Below are 17,481 nucleotides of genomic sequence, written 5' to 3' on the forward strand. Positions count from 1 at the left end.
CCCACTTCTAACACAGCACCTGGACGTTCCCACCTCCCTTCCAATTTTCGCAACTCTACCTTTCTCCCTTTAAACTCACCACTGCACCTGTACCCCTTTCTTACAACTGCACCTGTACCCCCAACATACTACTGTGCTTTTGATGCTACTCACTCAATTCGTGAATCTCTACTCCCCCCCCCCCCCCAACACTGCACATTCACCCTTAGGCACTCCTGCTATCACCACTCTCCCCTCTATGCAATTCACCAGTATATGCTTTCCTCTACTCTCACCACCACCCTGCTCAGGTAAGTGCAGTTAGACTTACTGCCTGTAGGTGGCTCTGTGCCATTAGCACATGGAAAGAGCAGTCTTATCAGGGAATTGAACACTTAGAGATTCCATTGGGTGCCTCGGGAGGAGAAGTGGCCTGATTTGGACACGGAACTCTCAAGAGATGACAAAACCCATAGCTCCCAACTGTCCCTGATTTCGAGGGACTGTCCCTGATTTCAAGGAACTGTCCCTGATTTTGAGGGACTGTCCCTGATTTCAAGGAACTGTCCTTGATTTGGAACAAAGACCCTCTGTCTCTCTTTCCTCATCATTTTTCAATCATTTTGATCTGATCTATGTACTGCACTTTGAACTATATGACTGAATATGTGATGTGTAGGAAGATGGAGGGGCTTGTGCCATTGCTCCGTACCCGACACATCAGACACAATTTTCCTATGGAACCTAAGAACATGAAATTTTGATATATATATGGTAACTAATTATGTATTCTTTTCAACTATTTTGCAGTTCTTCTGCTGCAAGCATCATACTCTTGTGCCCCTGAAGAAGCGGTACACACTGCGAAACATGTCAGGTAGTAGGTAGCGGATCTATTAGAGAGGAGCATATTGGTGCCGGCTTACCCTGGCCCAGCTGTAATCTCTGATGATTCCACCTACACAACAGGGATGCGACTTTGTTTTGTTTTGTATTGACAATTTTAACAAATGTATTTGTCTTGTCGTTGATATATATGTTGATATGATTTATTCGTTGTATTATTTTCTTTCCTTTCCCCCTATTGAGGGGATTATATGTAATTAATAAAATACATTTTAATATACTTAATTTACCATATTTATTGGTTGTATGACGGTACCCTTTAAAATCCCAACCCATGCCCCAAACCTCCAACTCTCTGCTATTCTATTAGGGATGAGGTACCTATAAACACAAATTCACTCGACTTACAATGAGCTGAATATTTTCATTCTGATCTATATAGTTGTATATAAAATGCACATTATATTGTTCAAAATGTGTTTCACAGCGCTAAACATTTTATCCAATTTCTAAATTGCTGCATTTGTAAATTTCAAAAGCCAGTATAAAGAAATAGTAGTGGTAAAGCATTTGTGGGTTTAACTAATCATTCTTTTTTTTGCTAGAATTCTCCTTTAAAGGGGGTGTGGTAGGGGGTGTGTCCTATGCCTACCTACTTTTGCTAATAGGTGTCCCTCGTTCCCATCTCAAAAAGTTGGGAGGTATGCAGAACCTTTTAAAGAAGGGGACTCACCTAATTCTGGCATGCTTCTGGGGGAGTGTGTGGTTGGGACAGGAACCTGCTTGTGCACACCTCCCAACTTTTTGAGATGAGAATCAGGGAAACCTATTAGTAAAAGTATGTAGGCATAGGACACACCCCTCTGCCACGCCCCCTTAAACGAGAATTATACAAAAAAGATTAGTTAAACCCACAAGAGCTTTTTTACCCACTACTATTCCTTTATACTGGCTTTTGAAATTTATGAATGCAGCAATTCAGAAATTGGATGAAAAGTTTAGCACTGAGAAACACTTTAAAAAAAATAAAAAGTGCATTTTATATACAACTATATGGATCAGACCAAAATGAGGGACAAATGAGGAGGAAAGAGGGACATAGGGACTATGCTCCAAATCATTGATAGTCCCTCGAAATCAGGGACAGTTGGGAGCTATGCTTCCCAGGCAGTGCTGTATTTTGGGCTAGGCCAACAAGGCCCAGGCCTAGGGCGGCACTTTGCAGGGGGGCAGCAAAAAAGCCGCCCCCCCTCTCCACCTGAGACTCTATTGGTCACTGGTTGCTAGAGCCGCCTCTCTCATTCCCCACTCTCTCTCTCTCGACCCCCTCTCTCTCGCTCTCATTCTCCCTCTCTCTTGCTTTCATCCACCCTCTCACTCACACCCCTCCTCTCTCTCTCTTTCAGCCTCATCTCTCTCTCTCTCTCTCTCTCACCCCCCTCTCTGTCTCTCTTGCCACTGGTTGCTAGAGCCGCCTCTCTCATTCCCCCATGTCTCTCACCCCCTCTCTCTTGCTCTCATCCCCCCTTCTCTCTCACACCCCCCCTCGCTCTCTCTCACCCCTCCTCTCTCTCTCTCACAGCCCCCTCTCTTGCTCTCTCTCACCCCTCCTCTCTCTCTCTCACCCCCCTCTCTCTCACCCCCCTCTCTCTCTCACTCTCACCCCTCCTCTCTCTCACCCCCCCTCTCTCTCACTCACTCCCCCTCTCTCTCTTATCCCCCCCTCTCTCTCTCTCTCTCTCCCTCACCCCCCCCCTCTCGTGAGATCTCAGGGGTTAATGCTGGGACTTGTAGTCCTTCAATTTTGGAGGGAGCCACATCCGTTAAAAAAGGAGTGGGGCAAATTTACATAGGGGGGGGCGCCCAATTTTAGTCTTGCCTAGGGCAGCACGAAACCAAAATACACCACTGTTCCCAGGTGAAATACAGGACTCTCTGAAAGTATGTGGTGTGGCTGTTTCCAGATGCACAATAAGGAGGCACTTGAAGAAAGATGGGCTGCATAGTCGAGTCGCCAGAAGAAAGACATTAGTACGCAAATGCCACAAACAATCCCGCATACCATACGCCAAACAGCACAGAGACAAGCCTCAAACCTTCTGGCACAAAGTCATTTGGAGTGATGAGACCAAAATATAGCTTTTTCGCCACAACCATAAACGTTACATTTGGAGGGGAGTCAACAAGGCCAATGATGAAGGGTACACCATTCCTACTGTGAAACACAGAGGTGAATTGCTGATGTTTTGGGGATGTGTGAGCTACAAAGGCACAGGAAATTTGGTCAGAATTGATGGCAAGATGAATGCAGGATGTTATCAAAAAATACTGGAGGAAAATTTGCATTCATCAAGAATGAATGCAAATTCAGCTGGAAGCTGTGCATGGGACGTACTTGGACATTCCAACATGACAATGATCCTAAACACAAGGCCAAGTCGACCGGTCATTGGCTACAGCAGAATAAAGTGAAGGTTCTGGAGTAGCCATCTCCGTCTCCTGACCTCAATATCATTGAGTCACTCTGGGGAGATCTCAAACGTGCCGTCCATGCAAGACAGCCCAAGAATTTACAGGAACTGGAGGCTTTTTCCAGGAAGAATGGGCAGCTTTACCATTGGAGAAGATAAAGAGCCTCATCCACAAATACCACAAAAGACTTCAAGCTGTCATTGATGTTAAAGGGGGCAATACTCGGTATTAACCACTTGCCGACCGCCGCAAGTAGATATACTGCGGCGGTCAGCCCCTCACAGGCAGAAAACAAAAGCAGAGGCGCCTCTAAGTGTAGACTGTAAACATGTTTATTGAACGGAAATATTATGCACTCACATCTGAATATATGTAGATAGGATAAAAAACATTCCGATGATCCGGGATGAGCTGTGGGATGGACGATCGTCCGGCCTGTGTAGCCGTCCAACTGAGGCAGGGACCTCTTCGCTAGTAGCCGGTAATGCAGCGGAGCAGGAAGGAGAGGCTCGCAGTCCGTCAGTGGAAACGAGGCTTGGTACACCGCCGATTGGCGATGACGTCATAGGAAGTGCGACGCGTTTCAGAGCGTGCGTACTGCCGGGGGGAGGCGGCAGCCGCGCTCCTTCTTCAAAGCAGGGCAATGGATTGTGGGGCAGGAGAAGTCCATTTTAAAGACAAGCAAAAGGGGAGGGAATGTCCGAATGGAACAGCGGGCAGCATGAAATTATTAAAAAGCATTACAGTGACAATAACATCGCTCTGGACTATGTATATAAATCTCAGATTGGGCTAGTTAAAATCATCCATCATGAGCAGACAAAAAACACCATAGCAGGTATAATAGAAAGTAGACCGGATGAATACTGAGGGATATATATATATATATATATATATATGATAGCAAGCTGTGGCTATATGTTACAAAATACATATATAAAAAGATTTTTTTAAAAGATACATATATAAAAGAATTTTTTATAAAAAAAAATATTTATAAAAAAAAATATATATATTTATTATTTTGCCATGTTGGGCGATTGAAAATTCAATATAACGTGAGAAATTGTACCAAATAAAAATAATGAGTGGGAGTGTACTAAAGAGTAAAAAGGGGGGGGGGGATGGGAAAAATAAATAGAAGGGGGGGAAGGGGAGAACAATAGGGTTATACAATCTATATAAGTATATATGGAGTCAAGTGGGGATAAGGATGAGAGTAAATAGGGTTTGTACACTTATTTAGAAAATTCCACTATTTAAAAAAGGATTCCACTTTCTAAAAAAGAGACACTTATTAAAAAAAATAATTTCAAAACCATTTATAAAAGACCTATAAAATTCACATGGGATCCACATATGTGCGTGTGTGGTCAGCCTGCTAGAATTAATACACCCATATGTGCCTGCATGTACACATATGCTACCATACGCGCTGGAAGCACGCACGGCACTACACGTGCACACACATACTGGGTGGCAAAATGTGTGAGACGTGGGGAAGAATTTATGTAGAGCACATATACAAATATGTACATGTGTTCATGCACATACACACACAAAACCATACATGCACATGAACACATATACGCATCAGCAGATATGGGTGTGATATTTTATAATATAGTGGCAATTTCGATACCCTCGTTTAGGCCACCAGGCGACAGGGAGTCCAGGGAATATATCCAGTATGTTTCCCTGGCACATAGTCACTTGAAACGTTCAGCTGCTGTAAGGGTTCTGGGTATTTGCTCAATTACCCATACAGCTAGACCTGAAGTAGATCCCTGGTGAGCCTCAACAAAATGTCTAGGGACACTCCGCTTATCCTTCCCAAGCTCAATGGAACGTCTATGTTCCCCAAAGCGTTGGCGGACTGGACGGATGGTACGACCTACATATACTAGCCCACAGGGGCATGTCAGGCCATAAACTACGAAGTCTGAAGAACAATTAAAAAAGTCACCTAATTGAAAGCTCTTGCCTTTTGTGTGAAAAGAAGTTTGGCCATGTTGCACGAAAGAGCACATCTTACATAAAGCTTTCCGACATTGAAACATTCCCTTAAGGGGAATTAGAATAGGTACAGAAATAGTCGGAGAGATGGATTTTATTTTACTGGGGGCTATTTTATTTTTCAAGTTTGGTGCTCTTCGGTATGACACCCTTGGTCTCTCTGGTATGATGGATTTTAGATTGGGGTCTTCCTGTAGAATATTCCAGTGTTTGGCCAGAATTTTTTCAATTTTTTTGTGCTGGAAATGGTAAGTGGTGGTAAATCTACTGGTCTGATCTAATGACGGTGGAGTCTTTTTTAGGGGTTTTTTGCCCTTATAGAATTCATAAGCTTCATTCACCAAGGATTCTGGGTATGCTTTATCAAGGAATTTCCTTTTCATGGTCACTCCTTGCTCGATGTAGTCAGACTCTAGAGTGCAATTCTGATTGAGTCTACAGAATTGCCCTTTTGGGATATTTGTAATCCATTTGGAGAAATGACAGCTCTCAAAATGGAGAAAGGAGTTGCCTGCTGTGGGTTTTGTATAGTTTTTTTGCACATATTTTATCTCCAAGGTGATATAACTCCAGATCCAGGAAAGCTAGAGAATTCTGGCCTAGTACTGAGGTAAACGAAAGTTCATAAGGATTGTGATTGCAATGGCGGACAAAATCGTCAATGAGATGTATGGGTCCATCCCATATGACGATGATGTCACTCGGCGATCGTCGGGGGAGAGGGAGAAAGTCAGGCTGTCATTCTCCCCTGTGTAGAAACTGTGATCACACGGTTCTACTATGTAGGACCGTTGATCACTGTTTCTACAGCTCAAGCCACAGCCAATCATAGTTAGAATCACGCCCCTAGGGACACACACAGCCCCTCCCTCTCATATAAAGTTAACCCCTTCCCTGCCAGTGTATTTTTACAGTAACAGTGCATATGTATAGCACTGATTACTGTAGAAATGTCACTGGTAACCCCAAAAGTGTCAAAAATGTCAGTCAAGGGTCCGATCTGTCTGCCGCAATGTCGCAGTACCGCAAAAAAAATCGCAGATCGCCGCCATTACGCGTTAAAAAAAAACAACAAAAATCTTTCCCTTTGTTAGTAAACACGATAACTTTTGCGCAAACCAATCAAAGTACGCTTTTTGTGATTTTCTTTACCAAACATATGTAGCATAAAACAAATTGGCCGAAAATGTTAAAAAATTTTGATTTTTACATTTTTTTGGGGGGGGAATTTCATATAAAAAAATTTGAAAAATATTGTTATTTTTGCAAAATTGACGCACTTTTTTTGTTTATAGCGCATGATCAAAAAATCGCACAGGTGATCAAATACCACCAAAAGAAAGCTCTGTTTGTGAGGAAAAAAGGACGTCAATTTCATTTAGGTACAGAGTCGCACGACCGCGCAATTGTCCGTTAAAGTCACGCAGTGCCGAATCGCAAAATAACCCCTGGTCTTTTAGCAGCCAAATCCTCCGGGGCTTAAGTGGTTAAGAACTGGGGTATGTAAACTTTTGATCATTTGGGTAGTTTCTGTTGTCATTATGATTTAAAAAGAGTAAACACAGTTGATTGATAATAAATGGCTTCAGCGAAACACTAACCATGAGTGAAAGAAAAGTTTTTGTGTTATCATTCATATTCTCTAAAAAATGGCCAAGAAATCATAAATTCTGCCAGGGTATGTAAACTTATGAGCACAACTGTAGAATTGCTCACAGCTCATTGCTGCAGTGCATTAAGGGTGTCATTTGGATCAGCAGGGTCTGCCAAAAAGAGGAAGACTGTTATCATATACAGTATGGGTGGCCTGGGGACAAAAGTGCAGAATGGCTCATAGAGGTTTTGATAGCGATCAAATAAACCTCCAAATTCTGCAAAACATTCTCTATATTGCACACTTGCACTCGAGCATCTTGTTTTTTTTTTGATAACAATCAATAAATGTAACATTACCCAACCTCATTCCCTCCAATCAGTATCGCATCTGAATTCTGCAGAATAACTACAATTTTAAAGTACAGTATATGGGAACTCTTACCTTTTAAACAAATGTAAAAAAAAAAATTAAAGAGAAGACATTTGTAGACCTCCAGTGGAAATTTAGTGAGTAGAGAAAACTATGTTTCAGTTTTCTCCGGATTTGGTAAGTCTGAATCGGGGCAGGAGGCTTGAAGACTCCAAAGAGCATTGGGTGGGATGAAGTCTTCAGTCTTGTGTCCAGATTTTCCAGAAATTCTACAGGTTGTGTGCGTGTCCAGGTGTATAAGGCAGATCTGAGCATAGCTCGGAGGAGGTGGAGTTGGTGTTGGAGAAGTTTCTGCAGCTAGGAGGGAGGTGTGCTTCTGTTTAGGAACAAAGACAATATCCTCGAAACAGCACTCCATGTGGGAGAGGTTCTAGGTCAATAGACTGAGAGAGTTGGGCCAGCTGAAAGAGTCTAGGAGACCATAGCTGAGAAAACTGGGAGAGAGAGTGCTGGGTACCAGAAGCAGGGCCGGCCCTACCATGGGTCCCGGTGGGACCATGGGTCCCAGACGGCACTTAGAGAGGGGCAGCCCCCGGCCGCCTCTTCTCTTCTAAACCTATCGCAAAAAAAAAAGTCAGCGGCTGGCCCGACATGCACACCGCGCATGCGCCGCCGCCGCCGCTCGGCAAAGCCCGTAAATGTTCGGCTATTTCCGGGAATAGCCAAACATGTATTAGCTTTAACGAGCAGCGGCGGCGGCGCATGCGCAGTGTGCATGTCAGGCCAGCCGCGGACGTGTTGACGTGTGGCGCCGGGCGGCGCCATTTATAAATTCTAAAGCGCCCTTTAGGAACAGGTAAGTGAGAGTGCACACTACCTGTCATTATGCGGGGCTGCAGGCATACTACAGAAGATGCAGTGCTGCGGGCATGGTACATGCCCACAGCACTGCATCTCCTGTAGTATGCCCACAGCCCCGCATTCTCTTGTACCATATCCATCTCCTGTACTATGCCCACACAGCCCTGCATTCTCATACACCATGCCCACACAGCCCTGCATTCTCATACACCATGTCCACACAGCCCTGCATTCTCATACACCATGCCCGCAGCCCCGCATTCTCCCGTACAATGCCCGCAGCCCCGCATTCTCCCGTACCATGCCCGCAGCCCCGCATTCTCCCGTACCATGCCCGCAGCCCCGCATTCTCCCGTACCATGCCCGCAGCCCCGCATTCTCCCGTACCATGCCCGCAGCCCCGCATTCTCCTGCACCATGCCCGCAGCCCCGCATTCTCCCGTACCATGTCCACAGCCCCGCATTCTCCTTCACAATGCCTGCAGCCCCGCATTCTCCTGCACAATGTACGCAGCCCCGCATTCTCCTTCACAATGCCTGCAGCCCCGCATTCTCCCGCACCATGCCCGCAGCCCCGCATTCTCCCGTACCATGTCCACAGCCCCGCATTCTCCTTCACAATGCCTGCAGCCCCGCATTCTCCTGCACAATGCCTGCAGCCCCACATTCTCCTTCACAATGCCCACAGCCCCGCATTCTCCTGCACCATGCCCGCAGCCCCGCATTCTCCCATACCATGCCCACAGCCCCGCATTCTCCCGTACCATACCCGCAGCCTTGCATTCTCATGTACCATGCCCACAGCCCCGCATTCTCCTGTACCATGTCCGCAGCCCCGCATTCTCCTGTACCATGTCCGCAGCCTTGCATTCTCATGTACCATGCCCACAGCCCCGCATTCTCCTGTACCATGCCCGCAGCCCCGCATTCTCCTGTACCATGCCCGCAGCCCCGGATTCTCCTGTACCATGTCCGCAGCCCCGCATTCTCCTGTACCATGTCCGCAGCCCCGCATTCTTCTGTACCATGTCCGCAGCCCCGCATTCTCCTGTACCATGTCCGCAGCCTTACATTCTCATGTACCATGCCCACAGCCCCGCATTCTCCTGTACCATGTCCGCAGCCCCGCATTCTCCTGTACCATGCCGACAGCCCCACATTCTCCTGTACCATGCCCGCAGCCCCGCATTCTCCTGTACCATGTCCGCAGCCCCGCATTCTCCTGTACCATGCCGACAGCCCCACATTCTCCTGTACCATGCCCGCAGCCCCGCATTCTCCTGTACCATGCCCGCAGCCCCGCATTCTCCTGTACCATGCCTGCAGCCCCGCATTCTTCTGTACCATGCCCGCAGCACTGCATTCTCCTGTACCATGCCCGCAGCCCTGCATTCTCCTGTACCATGCCCGCAGCCCTGCATTCTCCTGTACCATGCCCGCAGCACTGCATTCTCCTGTACCATGCCCGCAGCCCTGCATTCTCCTGTACCATGCCTGCAGCACTGCATTCTCCTGTATCATGCCTACAGCCCTGCATTCTCCTGTACCATGCCTGCAGCACTGCATTCTCCTGTATCATGCCTACAGCCCTGCATTCTCCTGTACCATGCCCGCAGCACTGCATTCTCCTGTACCATGCCCGCAGCCCTGCATTCTCCTGTACCATGCCTGCAGCACTGCATTCTCCTGTATCATGCCTACAGCCCTGCATTCTCCTGTACCATGCCCGCAGCACTGCATTCTCCTGTACCATGCCCGCAGCCCTGCAGGGCACTTTGGCACTATAGACAGTAGAAAGCCTGGTGCGCTCATCTGCCCAGTGTCTACTGCTCTGTCCTGCTCCTGCTGTCACTCCGTACACATTCACACTCCTCTGACTGATTTCATAGTCCTATAGAATGTGGGGGCATCTTGGAGGGCGTGAATTTTTTTTTTTTTTTTGGGGGGGGGGCAGCATTTCATTCTCGAACCCAGGCAGCACAATGTCTTGGGCCAGCCCTGACCAGAAGAAACCATAGTTATCGGAGGAGTAGTGATGTCGCGAACCTAAAATTCGCGGTTCGCGAACGGCGAACGCGAACATCGGCAAATGTTCGCGAACCGGCTAACCGGGCGAACCGCCATAGACTTCAATAGGCAGGCGAATTTTAAAACACACAGGGACTCTTTCTGGCCACAATAGTGATGGAAAATTTGTTTCAAGGGGACTAACACCTGGACTGTGGCATGCCGGAGAGGGATCACGCAAAAAAAAGTTCTTAAAAATTATAATTTTTTGATAGAGAGCCAATTATTGGAAAAATTAAAAAAAAATAAAAATAAAAAATTTCTTTGGATTTAGCATCTGGGGGGTCTAAAAGGTGTACCTGTGAAGTTTCAGCTCTGTAGCATGTCCAGAACCCCTAAAAAACAGCATTTTTCTTATATTTTCAGGAATATGGCTTCTCTGCGGCTGGCTTTTTCTCTTGCAGGCATTTAGCGGGCATTTTTTTAGGCAGGCATGTCATTTTTTGTATTTAGTGTCTGGGGGGTCTAAAAAGTGTACCTGTCAATTTTCAGCTCTGTAGCATGTCCAGAACCCCTAAAAAACAGCATTTTTCTTATATTTTCAGGAATATGGCTTCTCTGCGGCTGGCTTTTTCTCTTGCAGGCATTTAGCGGGCATTTTTTTAGGCAGGCATGTCATTTTTTGTATTTAGTGTCTGGGGGGTCACAAAAGTGTACCTGTCAAGTTTCAGCTCTGTAGCATGTCCAGAACCCCTAAAAAACAGCATTTTTCTTATATTTTCAGGAATATGGCTTCTCTGCGGCTGGCTTTTTCTCTTGCAGGCATTTAGCGGGCATTTTTTTAGGCAGGCATGTCATTTTTTGTATTTAGTGTCTGGGGGGTCTAAAAAGTGTACCTGTCAAGTTTCAGCTCTGTAGCATGTCCAGAACCCCTAAAAAACAGCATTTTTCTTATATTTTCAGGAATACGGCTTCTCTGCGGCTGTCTTTTGCTCTTGCAGGCATTTATCGGGCATTTTTTTAGGCAGGCATGTCATTTTTTGTATTTAGTGTCTGGGGGGTCACAAAAGTGTACCTGTCAAGTTTCAGCTCTGTAGCATGTCCAGAACCCCTAAAAAACAGCATTTTTCTTATATTTTCAGGAATACGGCTTCTCTGCGGCTGTCTTTTTCTCTTGCAGGCATTTATCGGGCATTTTTTTAGGCAGGCATGTCATTTTTTGTATTTAGTGTCTGGGGGGTCTAAAAAGTGTACCTGTCAATTTTCAGCTCTGTAGCATGTCCAGAACCCCTAAAAAACAGCATTTTTCTTATATTTTCAGGAATATGGCTTCTCTGCGGCTGGCTTTTTCTCTTGCAGGCATTTATCGAGCATTTTTTTAGGCAGGCATGTCATTTTTTGTATTTAGTGTCTGGGGGGTCTAAAAAGTGTACCTGTCAAGTTTCAGCTCTGTAGCATGTCCAGAACCCCTAAAAAACAGCATTTTTCTTATATTTTCAGGAATACGGCTTCTCTGCGGCTGTCTTTTTCTCTTGCAGGCATTTATCGGGCATTTTTTTAGGCAGGCATGTCATTTTTTGTATTTAGTGTCTGGGGGGTCACAAAAGTGTACCTGTCAAGTTTCAGCTCTGTAGCATGTCCAGAACCCCTAAAAAACAGCATTTTTCTTATATTTTCAGGAATACGGCTTCTCTGCGGCTGTCTTTTTCTCTTGCAGGCATTTATCGGGCATTTTTTTAGGCAGGCATGTCATTTTTTGTATTTAGTGTCTGGGGGGTCACAAAAGTGTACCTGTCAAGTTTCAGCTCTGTAGCATGTCCAGAACCCCTAAAAAACAGCATTTTTCTTATATTTTCAGGAATACGGCTTCTCTGCGGCTGGCTTTTTCTCTTGCAGGCATTTATCGGGCATTTTTTTAGGCAGGCATGTCATTTTTTGTATTTAGTGTCTGGGGGGTCACAAAAGTGTACCTGTCAAGTTTCAGCTCTGTAGCATGTCCAGAACCCCTAAAAAACAGCATTTTTCTTATATTTTCAGGAATACGGCTTCTCTGCGGCTGGCTTTTTCTCTTGCAGGCATTTATCGGGCATTTTTTTAGGCAGGCATGTCATTTTTTGTATTTAGTGTCTGGGGGGTCACAAAAGTGTACCTGTCAAGTTTCAGCTCTGTAGCATGTCCAGAACCCCTAAAAAACAGCATTTTTCTTATATTTTCAGGAATACGGCTTCTCTGCGGCTGTCTTTTCCTCTTGCAGGCATTTATCGGGCATTTTTTTAGGCAGGCATGTCATTTTTTGTATTTAGTGTCTGGGGGGTCACAAAAGTGTACCTGTCAAGTTTCAGCTCTGTAGCATGTCCAGAACCCCTAAAAAACAGCATTTTTCTTATATTTTCAGGAATACGGCTTCTCTGCGGCTGGCTTTTCCTCTTGCAGGCATTTATCGGGCATTTTTTTAGGCAGGCATGTCATTTTTTTTATTTAGTGTCTGGGGGGTCACAAAAGTGTATCTGTCAAGTTTCAGCTCTGTAGCATGTCCAGAACCCCTAAAAAACAGCATTTTTCTTATATTTTCAGGAATACGGCTTCTCTGCGGCTGTCTTTTTCTCTTGCAGGCATTTATCGGGCATTTTTTTAGGCAGGCATGTCATTTTTTGTATTTAGTGTCTGGGGGGTCTAAAAAGTGTACCTGTCAAGTTTCAGCTCTGTAGCATGTCCAGAACCCCTAAAAAACAGCATTTTTCTTATATTTTCAGGAATACGGCTTCTCTGCGGCTGTCTTTTTCTCTTGCAGGCATTTATCGGGCATTTTTTTAGGCAGGCATGTCATTTTTTGTATTTAGTGTCTGGGAGGTCACAAAAGTGTACCTGTCAAGTTTCAGCTCTGTAGCATGTCCAGAACCCCTAAAAAACAGCATTTTTCTTATATTTTCAGGAATACGGCTTCTCTGCGGCTGTCTTTTTCTCTTGCAGGCATTTATCGGGCATTTTTTTAGGCAGGCATGTCATTTTTTGTATTTAGTGTCTGGGGGGTCTAAAAAGTGTACCTGTCAAGTTTCAGCTCTGTAGCATGTCCAGAACCCCTAAAAAACAGCATTTTTCTTATATTTTCAGGAATACGGCTTCTCTGCGGCTGTCTTTTTCTCTTGCAGGCATTTATCGGGCATTTTTTTAGGCAGGCATGTCATTTTTTGTATTTAGTGTCTGGGGGGTCACAAAAGTGTACCTGTCAAGTTTCAGCTCTGTAGCATGTCCAGAACCCCTAAAAAACAGCATTTTTCTTATATTTTCAGGAATACGGCTTCTCTGCGGCTGTCTTTTTCTCTTGCAGGCATTTATCGGGCATTTTTTTAGGCAGGCATGTCATTTTTTGTATTTAGTGTCTGGGGGGTCTAAAAAGTGTACCTGTCAAGTTTCAGCTCTGTAGTATGTCCACAACCAAAAAAAAACAGCATTTTTCTTATGATTTTTAGTAGAAAACTAATGCAGTGTCTTTCCAGCTGTCTTTTTTTCTTTCTGGCAAGCTGAAATATGATATGCCAAGGCAAACATGCCTATCAGTTGAGCTATGACACAGACAACACTGCACACATGGGGAAATATGTAAAACAAAAAACAGGAAAAGGAAATTAGGTGACGGTCACAAAACATGATATTGTGATTGGCCAAATAAAAAGTCACCTCGCGATGAGGTCGCGCCAAAGTCGCGCTAAGTCGCGCCAAAGTCGCACTGGAAGCGACGCTACTTTAGTGGTAGCGGCAGTGTAAACCAGCACTAAAACATCCAGTGTGTGAATACGATCAGGTATGATGTTTTATCGGTCAAGTAGTGTAAGGGTTACGCCCATCGCCCGCTTCACAGTGACAGACCAAACTCTGACAGACCAAACTCCCCGTTTAACAGTCAGTCAGTCCATTTGCACAACCGCAAACTCCCAATTTGCACAAGGTTGGATACCAAGCTAGCCATGTCCCGTTCCTTGTCCTCACTGACATCATTGAAGGTCTCTTCCTCCACCCAGCCACATACAACACCAAGGGTCCCCGAAAGGTGAGAACAAGCCCCCTGGGACGCCTGCTGTGGCTGGTATTCCACCTCCTCAAAGCCACCTTCCTCCTCTGACTTCTTTTCTTCAGACTCCTCTCTCTGCGTTGCCACAGGTCCAGCAATTGACAACGACAAGGCTGCTTCTGGTGGTGATGAGGACCACAACTCTTCCTCTTCATGCTCATCTACAGCCTGATCCAGTACTCTTCGCAGGGCACGCTCCAGAAAAAACGCATATGGGATGAGGTCGATGATGTTGCCTTGGGTTCGACTGACCACCAGGGTTGTCATCTCCGCAAAAGGACGCATGAGCCTACAGCCATTGTTCATGAGCATTCAGTAACGCGGCAAAAAAATACCCAGCTCCGCAGAAAGAATGAAAGAAAATGAATGTTTTTTTTTAGGAAAAATTATCCTGCGGATCGCTTTTGGTCTGTACACAATGAAGCAACGACCTTATCATCTGGGGTGTGCCAACACAATCCTAGAGGTGATCGCTTCATTGTGATACGCAAGCCCCTTCACCACGACAAGGTAACGATCACGAAGGGGAATTGACACATGTATGTGCCTTTTTTTTTGTTTTTTGTTTTTTTGCAGCCACAGTGTAGCACCAGAGGCCAGAAAAATTAGGCATGTACACATGCATGAAAAAGCAGGTATTGTTGCAGCCGCTGCTGTAGCAGCGGCCTGAAAAATTGAGGTTTTAAGGCAGAAAGTGCACTAAAACATTGCGGCTTGAACCGTAGTTGGTGGCGGAGACGTCACGTAAGTCATCCGGCATGCAGAGAATGATTATATACAGCAGCGTGTGGACCATTTTTAGGCCAAGGCATCTCAGTCATCACCAGGCCTTTTTTAGTCAAATGCATCCCCCACTGTCAGTCCCTTCAGGATCCATGCCTCATTCATCTTAATAAACGTGAGGTAATCAAGACTTTTTTGACCTAGGCGACTTCTCTTCTCAGTGACAATACCTCCTGCTGCGCTGAAGGTCCTTTCTGACAGCACACTTGAAGCGGGGCAGGCCAGAAGTTCAATGGCAAACTGGGATAGCTCAGGCCACAGGTCAAGCCTGCACACCCAGTAGTCAAGGGGTTCATCGCTCCTCAGAGTGTCGATATCTGCAGTTAAGGCAAGGTAGTCTGCTACCTGTCGGTCGAGTCGTTCTCTGAGGGTGGACCCCGAAGGGCTGTGGCGATGCATAGGACTAAAAAAGCTCCGCATGTCCTCCATCAACAAGACGTCTGTAAAGCGTCCTGTCCTTGCCGGCGTGGTTGTGGTGGTAGGAGGAGGATTACTTTCACCTCTTCCCCTGTTGGATTCCCGTTGTGCTGTGACATCACCCTTATACGCTGTGTAGAGCATAGTTTTTAACTTATTTTGTAGCTGCTGCATCCTTTGCGACTGCCGGTAATTGGGTAACATATCACAGACTTTCTGCTTATACCGGGGGTCTAGTAGCGTGGCCACCCAGTACAGGTCGTTCTCCTTCAGCCTTTTTATACGAGGGTCTCTCAACAGGCATGACAGCATGAAAGACCCCATTTGCACAAGGTTGGATGCCGAGCTACTCATGTCCAATTCCTCGTCCTCACTGATGTCATTGAAGGTGTGTTCTTCCCCCCAGCCACGTACAACACCACGGGTACCAGATAGGTGACAACGAGCACCCTGGGATGCCTGCTGTGGTTGGTGTTCCTCCTCCTCAAAGCCACATTCCTCCTCTGACTCCTCTTCCTCACACTCCTCTTCCAGTGTTGCCGCAGGTCCAGCAATCGATGGTAAGGCTGTTTCTGGTGGTGGTGATGGTGACCACAACTCTTCCTCTTCCTCTTCACGCTCATCTACGGCCTGATCCAGCACTCTTCGCAGGGCACGCTCCAGGAAAAAAACATATGGGATGATGTCGCTGATGGTGCCTTCAGTGCGACTCACTAGGTTTGTCACCTCCTCAAAAGGACGCATGAGCCTACAGGCATTGCGCATGAGCGTCCAGTAGCGTGGCAAAAAAATACCCAGCTCCGCAGAGGCTGTCCTAGCACCCCGGTCATACAAATACTCGTTGACCGCTTTTTCTTGTTGGAGCAGGCGGTCGAACATTAGCAGTGTTGAATTCCAACGTGTCGGGCTGTCGCAAATCAAGCGCCTCACTGGCATGTTGTTTCGCCGCTGAATATCTGCAAAGTGCGCCATGGCCGTGTAGGAACGCCTGAAATGGCCACACACCTTCCTGGCCTGCTTGAGGACGTCCTGTAAGCCTGGGTACTTCTGCACAAAACGTTGCACAATCAGATTCAACACATGTGCCATGCACGGCACATGTGTCAACTTGCCCAAATTCAATGCCGCCAACAAATTGCTCCCGTTGTCACACACCACTTTGCCGATCTCCAGTTGGTGCGGGGTCAGCCACTGATCCACCTGTGCATTCAGGGCGGACAGTAGTGCTGGTCCGGTGTGACTCTCTGCTTTCAGGCAAGTCAACCCCAAGACAGCGTGACACTGTCGTATCCGGCATGTGGAATAGCCCCTGGGGAGCTGGGGGGGTGCAGTTGGTGTGGAGCAAGACGCAACAGCAGAAGAGGACTCAGCCGAGGAGGTTAGCAAAGAGGATGGAGTAGGAGGAGTAGAGGAGGTGGCAGCAGGCCTGCCTGCAAGTCGTGGCGGTGTCACCAACTCCTCTGCAGCAGAGCCACGCATTCCATGCTTGGCAGCCGCCAGCAGGTTTACCCAATGCGCAGTGTACGTTATATACCTGCCCTGACCGTGCTTTGCAGACCAGCTATCAGTGGTCAGATGGACCCTTGCCCCAACACTGTGTGCCAGACGTGACATGATTTCCTTTTCCACAATAGAGTACAGGTTGGGGATTGCCTTTTGTGAAAAATAATTTCGGCCGGGTACCTTCCACTGCGGTGTCCCAATAGCGACAAATTTTTTGAAGGCCTCAGACTCCACCAGCTTGTATGGTAAAAGCTGGCGGGCTAAGAGTTCCGACAAGCCAGCTGTCAGACGCCGGGCAAGGGGGTGACTCTGCGAGATTGGCTTTTTGCGCTCAAACATTTCCTTCACAGACACCTGACTGTGGGCAGGTGACGAGCAGGAACTGCTGAAGGTGAGAGGCGGAGGGGCGGGTTGTTGATAGGGGGCATGGAGGACAGCAGTGGTTGACGTGGCTGAAGATGCTGGACCAGGAGGAGGATGGTGGCTTTCAGTTTGTGTGCTGCTTTTACTCATGTGTTGATCCCATAGGCGTTTGTGATGTGAGATCATGTGCCTTCGCAAA

Source organism: Pelophylax lessonae, assembly GCF_965119305.1.
Source record: "Pelophylax lessonae genome assembly, chromosome: 7".
Lineage (NCBI taxonomy): Eukaryota > Metazoa > Chordata > Amphibia > Anura > Ranidae > Pelophylax > Pelophylax lessonae.